At 39.0% G+C, this 16,679-nt stretch overlaps 1 protein-coding gene across 2 annotated transcripts in view; it reads left to right on the top strand.

Moving 5' to 3' along the window:
- Positions 1 to 1,682: 1,682 nt before the first annotated feature.
- shisal1a (shisa like 1a) overlaps positions 1,683 to 16,679 on the top strand; it is a 43,085-nt gene continuing 28,088 nt past the window's right edge. For both annotated transcript variants that reach the window (XM_072672635.1, XM_072672634.1), the window contains exon 1: positions 1,683 to 1,844. The gene's annotated coding sequence lies outside the window, so the exon portion shown is untranslated. The remainder of the gene's footprint in view (positions 1,845 to 16,679) is intronic.

Below are 16,679 nucleotides of genomic sequence, written 5' to 3' on the forward strand. Positions count from 1 at the left end.
GACTGAATATTGTGTTTTAGCCATTTCAAAAGCAAAAACAACATTAAATATGGCAGTTTTGAGGCAGCTTTGTAATCAGCTGAATACACACACATACACACCAGAATAAACAAAACTTACCTAGGTTTGCTGAAAGGAGAGCAAATTCATTTGCGGTTTAGTTGGTGACTTGATGGTGACTAATAAGTGGAAATGTAAGAGTGAAATCTTTGTTTTAACACTAAGAATGAATTTAACGTTAATTATGAATTAAAATATGAATACATATAGTCATAAGCAGCGATTTCTGGGTTCCAAGCACATATTAGCCCAAGGATGCCGTTTCTATCAGTATGGAAGCATTTCTGAAACAGAAGCCACTTTATGTGTTTGTGTACATGTGGCACTTAGAACTTCTCCTGGTATTCTTAAGCAGTCAGCATGGAGTTAGAGGGGGAGGAGAGGATAGCTGCTCATTTAAGGGACCCAGAAGTACATCAGTCCAAATGTTTGGACACCCTTTCTGATGAATGCATTTAGCTACTGTAAGTTGCACCCTTTGTTGACACAGATGTGCAAATACACACCCACAGCTTGTCCAGTAGAAATGAATTGCCAATGGAATAGGGTTCTCTGAAGCACATAATAATGAACCTCTTGGCACCTTCGGTGCTTAGACCCCTAATAATGTACAGCTTAAAACTAGTGGAAATTGCCTGTGTAACTTAAGACCCTAATGGCTTTCAGATGCAAAGTTCTAGTGTGGGCCAGTTAAGTTCTTCCACAACCAAGCTTTTATGGAGCGTGCTTTGTGCACTGGGGCACAGTCAGTCATGTTGGAACAGAAAAGGGCCTTCTGCAAACTGTTTGAACTTGACGTTTGGAAGCATACAGTCATCCATTTTGGAAGCATACAGTCACCTACCTCTAAAAAACAATTCCATAGCATTATCCCTCCTCCTCCAAACTTTACAATTGCCACAATGCAGTCAGCCGGATAACATTTCCCTGGCATTCACCAAACCCAGACTCGTTCATCAAACTGCTAGATAGAGAACCGTGATTCGTCACTCCACCGAACAAGTTTCCACTGCTCCAGAGACCAGTTTTGGTGCTGATGTTATAGTCAGAAGGTGTTTGAAACTTTGCAGTTAATAAGTGTTGGCGACGTATTTGGCGGCCCCACTCTGTAACTTTACTTGGTCTGACACGTAGTGGCTGAGTTGCTGTGGTTCCTAAACGCCACTATTCAATATCACTTACAGTTGATGGTGAAATATCTAGGAGGAAAGACATTTCACCAGCTGACTCACTGCAACGGTGGCTCCTATTTCAGTACCATACTGAAATTTAGTGAGCTTCTTAGACCGCCCATTCTTTCACTAATGAGTGTAAAGGCACCTTTGGCAATGGGACTGAATGAAACATCTAAATTCAATTTTTAAGAGATATGTCCCAAAAGTGCATGTCCCATATAGAGTACATACTGTACTGTAAACCAGCACAATGCAGCACAGAACACATGATCCCTCTCCCATTCTCTCTCGGCGTATCAATCCCTCATTCAGTCTCACTCGCTCTGTGCAAAGTCTGCTCTCCTTCTTCCTCCTCCTCCTCCTCCTCCTCCTCCTCCTCTCTCTCTCTCTCTCTCTCTCTCTCTCCGTGTCCCACGCTTACTTCACGGCTGCTGCAACGGTTGCAGGATGTGCGCGTGCGTGCGTGCGCGTGTGTAGTTGTGGGCTCTCTTCTCTCGCTCTCTCTCGCTCTCTTCCTCTCTGAGTTGGGAGAAGGAACGCGTTCAACATGCTGCACGAGGGTTCTAACTGAAAACCGAAGTAGAGCCGTGAAGAGAAAGAGCGGAACGGGTAAGAGCGCGTCTTCCTCTCTGCTGGACGATTAAAAACTTTTTCATTGAACTTTGATGAACTTGTCTTCGCGATTTCAGAGTTATGGGTCGTTTTTAACGCGACTCCAGACGTGTACACCCTGGCGTTTTTGCAGCGCGTAGATATTTCATGATGATGAAGCGTCGTATTGATGTGATCCGTAACCAGTTGCTGGGGTGTGTGTGTGTGTTCCTGCCTTCCTCACTGGCTCTACTGCGCTGATCTGAAGTCTTTTCTTCTCAACGACTATTGCCTTATTTCACCTTATTGCCTTAGTCACAATCTAGTCACTGTGCGTGTGCGTGTGCGCGCGCGTGTTTATTCCACGTATTTGCGAGCAGGAGTGTTTCTCGGGTCAGGGTTTAGCCAAGCATTGCTGTTTCCAAGCTACAGTAACAGTGTGTATGCGCGTGTGTGCTACTGTGCGTGTGTGTGCTACTGTGCGTGCATGTGGATGTGTGTCTGTGTAGGTGTGTGTGTAGGGGGTGCCATGTATTTGAATCTTTGTGGGGACTAAAGGTTCCCAGTATAATGGAAAACATGAAAACGTGTACGACCCTAAAAATAACGCATAGTTCTCAGAAAAAGTAAAATTACAGAATTATCCCTGGACCTCGACCTTGGCCGTTTGCCAAGATGTGCTTGTTGTCTGAAGTTTTCTTCTTTGGGATTTTGCACTGCAGCTACGAGTCTGTACAACCACTTCAGTTCAATTCGAATTGATTTAGATCAACAGATGTCTGTTTTGAGCAAAATAATTGTGACCGAGGCCAGAAAGAAAACTCCCTCAGAGCAAGAGGAAGAACTTTGGGAGAAGCCAAGACTCATAAGGGGAACCCAACAATACTACAACACGACACAAGAGGGCAAGTCTCGTTACAGAAAATAAATTAGGTAAGAAGTAAAATTATGGAGAACTATCCCAAGTCATGGGATATGAGAAGGGGGTGAGTGCAGGACACATGCTGAGTATTACTGTTAAGGGAGAGGGAATGAAACTGGTATCCATGCCGGCTAAACAGCTGCATGCACTCAAGTATGCAGCATAATCTTGTTTTGAACAGATCAAAATGAGCATGAAGAGTAGCACAGCATCGGAGTGGGCAGCATGGGATGTGGATATAACTAAGCAGAACTTAGCAGAACAGTAGGCTATAACAAGTCAGCAGCTCTCCAATAAATTAAAATCTCTATATATCCTCTCTATATAAAACCATTAATACCATTAATAATATTTAAAGGGATTCTCTGAGATGTGGTTCTGTATAAAACCATTGTTTTTCATAAGACCTCTGGAACTCTTGTTGATTGTAGTTGATTGAAGGACAGTTAGGTTTTTTTTATCTGTATGTCTATAGATATCAGGGAATACTGGATCAGAAATCAGAGAGAAAAAAGCATCCAATCATGTAACAAATGTAGGCAGAAACAGCTCCGACTCACACAGTGTAGGTGTTTCTAAGTATTCATAAATGTGTATTTGTATGTTGAAATATACACATGTATAATCTATAACTCTATAACTAATGATGCAAACAAGGTTGTTTACATCAGCTCTGCCCACATCCTATTCATTAAAACACTTCTGAGAAATGTGGAATAAGTCAAGAAAATTTCTCATCGCTGTTCTGTTTAATTTGATGTATATATGATGAATATATTTTATGTCATAAAAGCACAGAACCAGACCAAACTAGCTAATGTAACAACTCAGGATCAGGCACATTTTGTCTATTAACCATCTAGTATTACTGATATGTTGTTTTTCTTACAAAAGAGAGGTTAATTAGGATGTCTTTGTTGTTTCACTGGTACCTGCTAACTACGGTCATGCTTTGTGGTGCCTGCCAGGCAAAACATAAGCAGCTGACTCAAGTCAAGTCAAGTCATTTCAGCTCTGTACATAGTGGAATGAAATAGTGTTTTTTCCCAGAACAAAAGGTGCAACATGAAACAAAACAAGAACAAAACAGGACAGACTGCAGAAAGTGTGACATGCTTTCATCCTGTTTATTAAGTAAATTTTAGCAACACATTTATTATCCTCCTCATGCAAATACACAATTTGTTGTTGATTTCTAGACCATATTTAGTGTTCCATCATGTTTTTTATTCCTTAAGCCAGAATATGCATAAAAATGCATAGATGAAAACCCAGTGTGTTACGAGAAAAGATATTTGTTGTCATAGACATAAGTTTTAGTTATGTTAGCCACCAAAGGTCTACATTTGGGGTAATGTAAAATTTGTATATCTGTAATTGTATATCTTCAACTTTTAAAGAACCATTACATTACATTAAGCTAATGGGTTAGGTGCAGCACATAAGTATTTAGCTGCACGAAAGCATTTTCCTGCATATGGAAATGCACCACTTTGGCAGAAATACAAACATGTGTGTGTAGGACAGGAGTAGTAGTAACATAGAAACCAGAGCATTGAGAACAAAGCCTTGGGTAGAGGAGAGAATCCTGAACACACTCCAGATCCCTAGACATACCATAGAGCAGGAGAAGAACCAATCTAAACTTCAAACATGTGTGTCTACGTGACAATCCACACACCCTCATGAAAGAGTGTTACAAGAAACTCAGTAGCAGCGCGCACACTAGTCACTGTGTGTCTCTGGTGACATGCCTGGCTGAAACTCTATCTCTGTTTGGCAAAAATGCCTTTTACAGTGTCACGTTCTGGACAGTCCTAGTTTAATTTGAGAGGGCCACCACCAAGTCTCAATATTTAAAATCACACTGTGGACCAGATTCAGATCTGCACAAGATTTACTGTGGTGTTAAAAATAAATAGTGTTGCACTAGCACATTTGTTTTTTTTATAAACAAGAATTACTGGTAATTTTACTGTGGATCAAGGACAGATTACTTACTGGAGCAGTAGGTCTTTCCAACTGCAAGGGGTCTTGGGGGGCCTTAGACCAAAAGAAAACACAGCGCAAGGACCAAGGAACAATATCCTTAGCCCTGCACAACAAAATCATACATCTCAAAGCCTAGTTTGTATTTGCATTTGATTTGTGAAAGTAAGTTAGTCCACAACTGTAGGGGGAGCCCATTTGCAAAATCATTTCAACATTTCAATCAACATTCTTTGCTCAATGCTTCTTTGAGAAGTCATTTTTATTATGTTTTATAGCAAATATGCCATTTACCCTACACTTTTTACCTAAAATTTAAAAATTCTATTCCATATTGATTTTCATGCTAGCCATTTTTGATGAATTTACAACAGAGAATGACCACAGGGTTTTTTGTCTAGGATTAGGCTAAAAGGAATCAGATTAACATGATTTTATCACTTAGGCGCAGGCGATCAGTCAAGACATGTTTAGCATCTGGAGTTTGCGTCTTTAGTTTTGAACAGGAGATGCTAGTCCAACCCTGCTAACAAACACTGTCATTTGGTAAACTATTTTTTAAATCCCAGTCTGAAGAAGCTCTCCCATAGGGATTCAGTTGCAGTAAAACTAAGAAGAATTCTGCTCTTCCAGAGTGTATTAGATATGCCATCAAAATGTAAAATACAAGTCATAGCTAAACATCTGTCACATACCAATATTCTTAATCAATTATCTGCCCATACCGAATATGTGGGTGACTGTGTGCATCTGCATAGATCCAACATCATCATTAATTTTGCAGATGACACCATTGACCACATCAACAGTGATAATGAATTGGCCTACAGGAAGGAGAGCCAGCACCTAAGTCGTATAGTTTAAGGGCAATGGTACCAAATAATAATGAAATGTATTTAAACTTTTGACTTTGAAAAAAGTAATCCTTCAAAAATTCCCTCTCTCATTATTCTGGCATTTAGCAAATAGAAATAATTTTGGTAATCCTAATTGACCTAAAACGGTAAACCTGTATAACAAGATATAGGACGCCCAATACACTAAGTATATTAGTCTCTAATCTTCAGTCTTATCTTCCTTTTTGGATGACTCTTTTCTGAGATGTAAAAACGTGAGTTCATTTTTAATGTGCAAATGAAGAGCTCATAGCCTTCTGTGCCTTTTTCTGATGATGTAATGCCTGTCTGGGGTGTCTTCTTCTCATGTGATACTAAGCAGAGCTTATTAATAAAGGATGACTAGAGTTTCCATGCTCCTCCCTTTTCAAGACTTAAAAAACAGTCTGTCTCCGGAGTGCCCAGTACAGAATGTTTATTTGAAATTCCTGGCCACAATTAAAGTCTACCTGAAATTATAATGAAGCCTTTTTAAGTATTGGACATTATTTGTTATATACTATTTAATGAAAAAATAAGTTAAGTTATTTAATCTAGTTTCTAAAGCTATGGTCTGTGTTTCAGTGACATCATCATGGGCAAGCTGAACTGTACCACTTTACAGTATAATAAAATGTTCACATAGAAAACACTCTATGAGTTTATTTTGTTGTGATGATATAATGAAACCAAATGTGATAGGCTACATCATTGTGTACTGTGTATTGCATTGTAAATTATGTATGTGTTCAGCTGTGTGGGCTGCGAGTTTCAAAAGGTTGACAATCCCTGATCTAAAGCTGTGGTACATAGACCTTTTGAATTTTGATGTTGCTAAATACATTGTATAGCACTTGTAGATGGAAACAGGTATCACAAAGCCAGTGTTAGGATCTTAATGATTTTTAACTCTCAATTGACCAGTGGTACAAAGACGGCATGTATATAAAGAGTTACCAAATACTCTACTTCCTGTACGTCCTTACAAAATTCCTGTGCGTGTATCACGCAAATCCACCGACTAGTGCAGCTTGGTCTTACCAAGCATCTCTATAATAAGAATAAGGGACATTTAATGAATTTTGTCATGCAATTATTCTGCCCAAAAAGGTTCTTTCCAGTCTGGGAATTGTGCATTCTGCTGTTAGGGCTTAAGCAGGTGTGTAGTGAAGCTGTCAGCCGACAGGTATAGAGAAAATAGCTGGAGTGGAATTTAGCCTTGTGAGGGAAAATAAAGTGACAATTCGCCTCTCCTGAATGTTTTTTTTTTTTATGTTAGTATCCCAATACAACGTCCATTCAGGTTGAGGGAACAGTCTGGGTCAGCACGCTTGGGAAAAAGAAAGAGAGAGACAGAGCACTTTAGCCTGCCTAGATTAGAGGCTTTCTCCCAAGGGCTCCTTCATCTCCAGTGAAGCAGCGGTAGAGGCTTAATGCACCGGCAGTTCCGATGTGTGCTTTAAGACTCTTTTTTTTAACCTCCAACCTCCAACCAATTTTCTCCAGCACATTTTTCATCTGACATATTTATTCAGGCTCGGACCTTTCCGAAACACTGTCCGGATGGAACAGAGGTGGGAAAAAATGTCTTTCAGAATTAGGGTCCAGATTTAGGCGACTAATTTTAGGTCCGACGCGTCATCACTCTTAGGTGAGAAATGCATTTTGGGAGAGAACAAAAAGCATGGTGGATTAATGTGAGCAATATTTCAGGCCTCATACCAAAGCAGCAGGGGTTATCTGCCTCTACCAGGCCGAGAAAAGGGAGAGCGGGAAAAGAGACTGTTCTTTCAACCTTCTGACTTACAAAGGGTGTGGAGGGCTGGGTGTTTCTGATCCCTCTGCTTTGAAGGCACAGTTTGAAAAAGTGAACCGTGAAGAAGGCCTCTCCTTTTCCTTGACAGCTTGTGCTCACGAGACATACCCTTTGACTGATATAACAATTGACGTTCAGTGCTTAACCGTCACAAACATTAACCTGTGACTCAAATGAGTGTTATGCTGCTGTTTCACTGACTGGCTCAATATGAACATTAGAGCTTTCCTTTGGGTCACGCTGGTGACAAGATGCTGTAGAATGTGAAGAAAGCTTTGTGTATATGTGTGTATGTATGTGTGTGTGTGTGTGTGTGTGTGTGTAAGTGTCCATTATTCTGGCATTACATAGAGAGTGTAGATGGGGTCGACAGCAGGAGAGAGTAAACAAATCCACTCAGTTGGGCAATAAAAAAGCACTTGAGAGTAAAAGAGAGACAGAGAAAAGGGAAGGTGAGAAGAAAAATATAGTAATTCATAGCCTGTGCAGGTTCATTCAAATGAATGGGGAAAATGTTACACAATTGCACTTTGGAAGCCCAATCTCCAAATAGAAAGGGTAATTAAAATGTAGTTAGTAACCTTTAGTACTGTAAAAACTATTTACCCCCTACTGTCTTCTGTTTTTGCATATTTGTCACACTTTTTCCAGATCTTCAAGCAAAATGGAATATGACAGGTTAGCAAAGACAACCAAAGTAAATGAAAATAATAGAATCTAAAGGAACATTTCAAGGATGAAAATGATATATTTATTTAATTAACCAAATAATTATTAATCTAATAATTATCAGTTCAACTGCATACAGTCTGGATTACTGTGGCCCTGTTGCATCTAAATATCACTTAAATACTAAAAAAAAAGTAGGCTAGAAGAGAGGAGAAATGCACTGAAAACCATTCTAGTTCTCTGGGGCTTCTTCGAACCACAGCCAGATCCAATTTCTCCAAACTGGCCTATCAAAATTCCTCACAGAGCACAGTGACAACTTCTCCAGGATGACACAAATGAACCCAGATGAACATCTAAGGAACTGCAGGTCTTTCTTGCCTCACATGAGGTCAGTATTCATTATTCCACTTTTAAAAAGAGAAAATCCACAAAAACACTGCCAACAAAGATGAACATAAAGGCTTATCTTACATTTGTCCAAAAGCACCTAGAGGATCTTTTTTTTAAGTAAAAAGTTGGGGGGGTTTTGTTTTTTGTTTTTTTGAAGACAAGATTACATCTGGTGTGAAACTAACACAACATTCCACAGTAACAAGATCATAACAACAGTAAGATACTGTGGTGGTAGTGTGATGGCGTGGGTATGTTTTGCTGCTTTAGGGCTTGGGCAACTTGCCATTATTGACAAGACTAGAAAATCCTGCAGAGAATGCCAGTGATCTGTAGCTCAAGCACAGTTGGGTTATGTAGCAAGACAATGATCTGAAATATAATATAAGTCCACCAGTTATTAAATGTAGGGGCAGTTATGTTTACACATACATGATTCATGATTTTGCAAAATATGTTATAATAATCATAATAAATAATCATTTAGAAGCTCATTAAGCATGTATCAAATAATCAAACTTGACACAGTAAGTCAGTGCTTGTTTGGTTGATGTTTGCATATACAAAAATCCTAAAATATGCTTACATTTGAATAAAATAGTTGTTTCAATAGTCAAACAAAAATAAAGGAATCAATAAAAAATAAAGGCCTATGCTGGTCAACCAGCATGACCAGCATGTTCTATAACTGGCTAAATCTGCACCAGACCAGTATAATCTACATTAGACTGGTTTAGACTGATGCTCACCTGACATTCAAATAACCTTCAACTGAATGTCTATTAAACACACCTGAACCTGAAAGTTGAAAGTAAATAATTGCCTGTTGAACGTAACCCTATACCTAACCCTGACCCTAAACTTAATGATAGGTTTATGGTTAGATTTAAGGTTTAGGTTGGGGTTACGGTTAGGTTTTAGGGTTAATTCAAAGATAAGGTTAGTTGCTGGATTAAATTCAATAGAGTAATTTACATTGAACTTGGAGTTCAGTTGCATTTATTAAATATTCAGTTGAATGGTTGTTGAATGTCAGGTGAACCTCTACGAGGCATCTATTACAGACTATCTAAGTAGAGTGATACCGAAATTTATGTCAAAACTGTTTTTGTTCATCAGGGAAGTCAGATATGAGAATCTCAGATTTTCTGAGTAAGAATTACTAGTTTTAAAATTGTTCAAATGCATTTTTCCATGTTCGGGTTTCCACAATGTCATGAACTTAGGAACAGTGTTAAATAAATCTATAGATAATGCATTCAAAACAAAGACCGAAGTTCACAGCAAAGGGGGGCGATTCTGATATTTGTATGCAGCTATAGAATTGTATTACAGATTACCACAACAATGTCTACTGTCTACTAGTCTACTAGTGACTAGCTGACGTTGTTTAACTCTCAAGCTGTAACTAGGCCCCCCACCAATGGATGTATGCAATGCCAATTATACATACAAATAGGAAGTAGTAAACTTTGACTAAAAAATCCAGCTGAACCTAGTCTAGATTGGTTTTAGACAGACTTAACATGATCATCAAAGACAGAGCATAATGTTATTCCATTAAGGAGACATCTCTGTTTTTCATAATAACAGCCAAGAGCAGTTCTGAACCTGTTTCAGTTTTTAAGTTAGAAAGCAATGCAGTGTAGCAAACTCTTGCTCCTTCAAAGCAGAGAAGGTCATTTGTCATGCTGTGATCTGCTGCTGTGTTGTTACTGTAGAACTGTTGTTTCTCTGAAGAGAACTGTAGGGCATTGTGTTGAGTTGCGGGACTCAGAGACTTACTCGCTCCCATTCAGACATTTTAGGTGCAGCCCTGCAGCCGTGTCTTGTTTCTTCACTTAGTTGTTATCCAGTCCATTATACTATTCTTTACCGCTGCAGACAATAATGTGTTGTACAATATGGACGGCAAAAGGAATAAACAATTACATGTTTATGTTTTTCCAGGCTTGCTTCTCACCTTATAATTTCTCATATTTTAAGTAATCTAATAAATATTAATGTGATTACATGAAATTCACTATGGTGTACTTTGTGCAGCCTCTACAGATTACCTTTATTTTGTATGTGTGTGTGTGTGTGTGTGTGTAAACCAATTTCATAATTAATTAAAACAACAAAGTAGCTATTTAATACCAAGTCATTGGGGAAGGGAATGAGGTATGCCTCTAGGAACACAACGTTTGTATGTGTCCCCATATGTCCCTTTGTCTTTGATTAGCCTTCTGAAAGCAAAGGCTATTTTTTTGTTATTAATGAATTTCTTGTCCAGTGAGACTGCCTCTCTTGCAGTGATTGAAGGAAAGGGGAAATCAATATACATGGCGCCAATTCTATACCCAGTATCAGTACCGGGCTATTACTTGCTGGAAATGTTAGATCAGTTATCAGAAGGAAGAAAAAAAATTGATCTAATTCTGTTACAGTTCTAGTCTGAAATATCACAGAGATTGTTTGAAGCACAACATAACATATAGCAAAGTAAGCCACACAATAATACGATCTGATCACAGCTTTTTCAATCATTTCAAACTGCAAGCTGAATCAGTGCAAAAATGTAAACCAACTGTGGGATCCTGCTGACCAGTTTAAGATCAGCTGTTTTAGTCACCTGTCCTAAGAGAAGTGTTACTAGTATCAGCTGATACTCAAGGTTTCAGTATCAGTATTGCTATTAGAAAATAAATTATGTTACTGTGCCATGTCTAGAAGTGTGAGCATATAAACGTTTCTTGATTAATCTTAGTCCTTATCTCTTGAATGACTTAATTATCTCTCATTTCATATCCTGTCCTCTTCCCTTCCCTCATTTTGCCTGCTCTCCACTTCTCGCTGCTTTCTCTAAGCATCTCTTTCACTCTGTCTCTGTCTTTGGCTTCCTTTGTACATACACACACACACACACACACACACACATACACTCAGTCCCTTAGGGGATAGATAAACACATTCTGTAGTGTGGCCTTGGGAGAAGGAACAGACAGTGTGTTTTCCTATTCCAGCTTGTGTACCGCACTCTCCGGGCCTTTGGCAGAAATGGCGTTTTGTTTGGGTCCAGGGATGCGCTTATAGTGCTCTGACAGCTCAGGTTAATTTTTCATTGGCAGTGTTTACTAGCTTGCACTACACATCCATAAAATACAGCTGTGCTTATACAGTGTGCTTATCACTAATAATGGTTTCCGAATATAAATAGGGCATGTTATTCGACCACATCTACTTCTTTGGTTTGTGTTTCTTTAAACTTTGTTTTAAGCTATTTATTTTTCTTTGACTCTGTAGCCATGTCCTACTGTGGCCACCTTCAGCTATTTCTTTAGGAATGTCTTCAAACACGGAGCGGCCACTTTTACCTGCTGTGTGAATGTAGCCTAAAGCAGGTGTGCAGATTTTTAGTTATGGGAAAACATCATGAGGCAGTATCTTACATGCAGCCATAAATGCAAACTTGGGGTAAATATTGGGAGGCAAATAAAGGTTTGTACTACAACTGTGGCAGACAGATCATTTGAGTGAGTGATGTTAGCACAAGAGCAGGAATTATGTGGGAATGTATGCATTTATTAAAGGTAAACCATTGATGTTGCCACCAATAAACTTTGCACCAATTAATTAAGGTTTAGCTCAGGCAGGTGGCATGTTTTCATTCTGTACACTGTTTGCGTTTATTTCTAAAAACATAATTTTAGTTTGGTTTTCCAAAATAAGCTATAAACTTTCAGACAAATCTAGAAAAAAAAGAAATGGTTGCTATGCACTGCTGTCATTTCTTGTAATTTTATGAGTAGATCATCCAAAGGGAAAATGGGGAAGGTAAAAAAAAAAGGCCGCATGCCTTTTGGAAAAATATGCCCTGTAATATTTCAGTTATCCTTTTTTTTCTTGCCCACCAGAAGCAGAAACTAATCCAAATATAAATGTTTAAAACACAGTATACAAACTATTTAAATATACACTGCTTAAAAAAATAAAGGGAACACTTAAACAACACAATATAACTCAAACTATAAATCAAACTGTGAAATCAAACTGTCCACTTAAGAAGCAACACTGATTGACAATCAATTTCACATGCTGGTGTGCAAATGGAATAGACAACAGATGGAAATTATTGGCAATTAGCAAGACACACTCAATAAAGGAGTGGTTCTGCAGGTGGGGACCACAGACCACTTCTCAGTACCTATGCTTTCTGGCTGATGTTTTGATCACTTTTGAATGTTGGTGGTGCTTTCACACTCGTGGTAGCATGAGACGGACAACCCACACAAGTGGCTCAGATAGTGCAGCTCATCCAGGATGGCACATCAATGCGAGCTGTGGCAAGAAGGTTTGCTGTGTCTGTCAGCGTAGTGTCCAGAGGCTGGAGGCGCTACCAAGAGACAGGCCAGTACACCAGGAGATGTGGAGGAGGCCGCAGGAGGGCAACAACCCAGCAGCAGGACTGCTACCTCCGCCTTTGTGCAAGGTGGAACAGGAGGAGCACTGCCAGAGCCCTGCAAAATGACCTCCAGCAGGCCACAAATGTGCATGTCTCTGCACAAACGGTTAGAAACCGTCTCCATGAGGATGGTATGAGGGCCCGACGTCCACAGATGGGGGTTGTGCTCACAGATCAACACCGTGCAGGATGCTTGGCATTTGCCAGAGAACACCAGGATTGGCACATTCTCTTCACAGATGAAAGCAGGTTCACACTGAGCACATGTGACAGACGTGACAGAATCTGGAGACGCCGTGGAGAGCGATCTGCTGCCTGCAACATCCTTTAGCATGACCGGTTTGAGCACATCTGGGACATCATGTCTCACTCCATCCACCAATGTCACGTTGCACCACATACTGTCCAGGAGTTGGCGGATGCTTTAGTCCAGGTCTGGTCTCTCAGGAGACCATGCGCCACCTCATCAGGAGAATGCCCAGGCATTGTAGGGAGGTGATACAGGCACATGGAGGCCACACACAATACTGAGCCTCATTTTGACTTGTTTTAATGGCATTACATCAAAGTTGGATCAGCCTGTAGTGTGTTTTTCCACTTTAATTGTGTGTGATTCCAAATCCAGGCCTCCATTGGTTAATACATTTGATTTCCATGGATGATTTTTGTGTGATTTTGTTGTCAGCACATTCAACTTTGCACAGAACAAAGTTTTCAATATTTCATTCATTCAGATCTAGGATGTGTTATTTGAGCGTTCCCTTAATTTTTTTGAGCAGTGTATTATTAATACAAATATTTGTATTGATCTTTTGAAAACTATCTTTGTACAAGGTACCAGTCATGAAAATAGTAACAACACCCCGTGATTTAAGATCTAGAACTCAACATTGGGAGGGAAAGTGGGCAGCACAAAAGCTTTAAGATTAAATGTCTTTCTCCTTCTTTTACTCTTAAACAGCCTGCTACAGTAAAACTGATGGAACACACTCATGCATTTATTACATACCACACTCCTGAGCCCCAAGAGATAAGGTAAGGGGGTGGGCCCTAGAATCCACCAAGCTGGGCAAAGAGACTGGGATCCCAGGGACATGCCTCTGAGTGGCGAATAATGTGCTCTAAGTAAAGCTGAAATGTCCCGCTTGCTGCGATCGTTCACTACTTCTTGCTTTTTGGGCTCTGGTGCATGGTACAATACCTTATCTGTCTTATAGTCTCAGCGCACACACAGAGAAGTGGAGAAATTATCAGAATGAAAACAGACACAGATAAATGAAGAGGATGCAAGCACACAGATATTCAAAAACATCTTGAGTCTGAGCAGAGTATTTTATTAGACCAAGTGTGGGAAGGTGATTATTCATCATTGTTAGCTCAATGCTAATGGGCACTTTCTTTCTAGAGTTCACCACCACCACCACAAAACATTTTAGCCATTTTTTGACAATTTTCTTTTGTCCAAACATGGGGTTTCTGTCTGCCAGACTTTAGTGTATTTTGTGGTAAGTAGATTATTATTCTGCAAATTCAGTGTATCAGTTTAATATTTAGCTTTGTTGTCTGACTGAAGGTTTAACATTTTTTGGATTATTGTTTTAAAACTGTGCATGGTGTTCACTTAGTGGGTGATCGTGTAATCAAACAGAACTTTGTATTTGATTGTACTAGATAGCACAGAAGCCACGTAAACTTAGGTCTATCTGTGCTTCTAAAGCAATAATGTAAAATATGAATTCAAGAAGGGGGCAAACACAGTTTACAGCACTGAAACATTAGTATAAATTGACCACTTCAGTAGTCATTAGTAAAATGGGTTGTATTCATTAGTTATTGATATGTAGGTATTGATATGTTTGCAATTAGAAGAACACAGCTTTGACTTTTTTTTAACTCTAGACACTGAATTGTTTCACCAGATGCTCACCTCATTTACTTTAATGAAGGGCTGATTAGCTAAACTAGGTACTGGATGATACCTGAAAATAATTAAGTGAACACACTTGCAGATATAAAATCACAATGTATTGCATATTTGTATTTATTCAGATTTTTTCTAAACTAAAAAAAACCCTACATTAGAGGTGCCCAAACAGAATGGGCCAAGAATAGAACTGGCCTGTTTTGTATTGATCTGTGATGCAGGTACCTTTTTTCCAACATAGGTTTTGTTAGATTAAGTTGTTTTGCACAGAACTTTATATACAAACACAAATTTACCAAGTGATGAAATATGGTTTGCTAACAGGTGTTTTGTGCACAGATTACTGAAACTGATGAAAACACTGTTCTTGTGTAAACATTAAAACATCTCTGTAAAGATCTAATTGGAATAATACAAAAAAGAGCAATCTTTAACTTACAAATACAGCCTCTCTCAAAGCATTAAAGCTCATTGTGTATGCAGAAGCCTAAAAATGACAAAACAGAGAGACTTATTTGGCTCTGATTTGTGTCCGGTGTTTTTTTTCTTTTTCATAGGAACCACAAAAGAGATTGTAATTACTTGCATGGAGATGGAGGGAAAAAATAAAATACTTTGCTTTCTTTATCTCTCTTTGTGTTTCCAAGGTAACAGCGTGGCACAAGCCTCGTGCGCGTAGGATAGCCTAGTGTGCTGTTTGTTTCTGTTTTCTCTTTTTAGCATATAAAAGCAGAGGGTTGGTTTCCATTGGAGACATGCAGCAGATGTCCAGTTTATCTGTGGTACATGGAGTACCAACAGGCCAAGAATGAACACTGCCGGAACAAGCGCTACCAGAATTGTCCTGCTGGCATTATTATCATGACGTCTCCGGACCGCCTTTCCTATGAGAGTAATAAAAAGGGATATATGTGTGTAAACTGCATGTCTCACCCATAATAAAATATCCTCACCCATTAAACCTTTAAGCAATCTCTAATAAGATTGCTTATGTGTTTACTGTCACTGTATAATTATCTTTGCTGTACTGTTATTTATAACAGTAGAGAAAAGTAAAGACAATATTCAAAGTCAAGACAGCTGTTATTACTGTTAGATATACAAAATAAAGTAGAAAGTATGTTTCCTCTCGAGGAAAGAATCTTTTAAACCCTTATAAAGAATTGGGATTTCTGCATAGATTAAACAAATGTGGTGTAACAAATATAGCCAAACACAAGATACCTATAATAACACTCAAACAGTTCATCGAGCTTACCTTGTTTTCATTGTTTAATAAGTTTATCTAATTAACTCTTAGTGTAGTACAATTAGTCCTGTCTGTGGGGTAACAATTGCACTCATTCCGCTTACTGCTGAATTGTTTGGAAATGGTTACTGCTTGAAACAAAGTGCATGGCCTTTGTACCTTGGTTGGTTAAAATGTTTTATGCAAATACATTTTCAATGATTTAGTATAAAATAAATGTTTTATGGTTTTACAAATCCCCCTCCTACATCAGAAGCAATCACATTTGAGCTCATTCTCTATAAGTCTATATCCACAGTCAATCCACAGTCTTTATCCCCCTTCATTTGAAAATATCACATTAGAAGGTTGGCAGCAAGCATGCAGAGACAGGGCTAAGTGAGGAGCAGGCAGGGTAAAACACAGCCAAATCAGAGACTTTTCCAGTTTGTACTTCCCCACTGCCACCAATGGGAGCATCAACATTTGGAAGGTCACTGACCACCATTTAATAATAGAGGAGAAAATCCCCTCTCAAAATTACACTGTTAAAGATGCAGCAGAACTGAGTTTTCAGTTTCATGGCGCACTAG

Source organism: Salminus brasiliensis, chromosome 2 (genome assembly GCF_030463535.1).
Source record: "Salminus brasiliensis chromosome 2, fSalBra1.hap2, whole genome shotgun sequence".
In the NCBI taxonomy this organism is placed as follows: domain Eukaryota; kingdom Metazoa; phylum Chordata; class Actinopteri; order Characiformes; family Bryconidae; genus Salminus; species Salminus brasiliensis.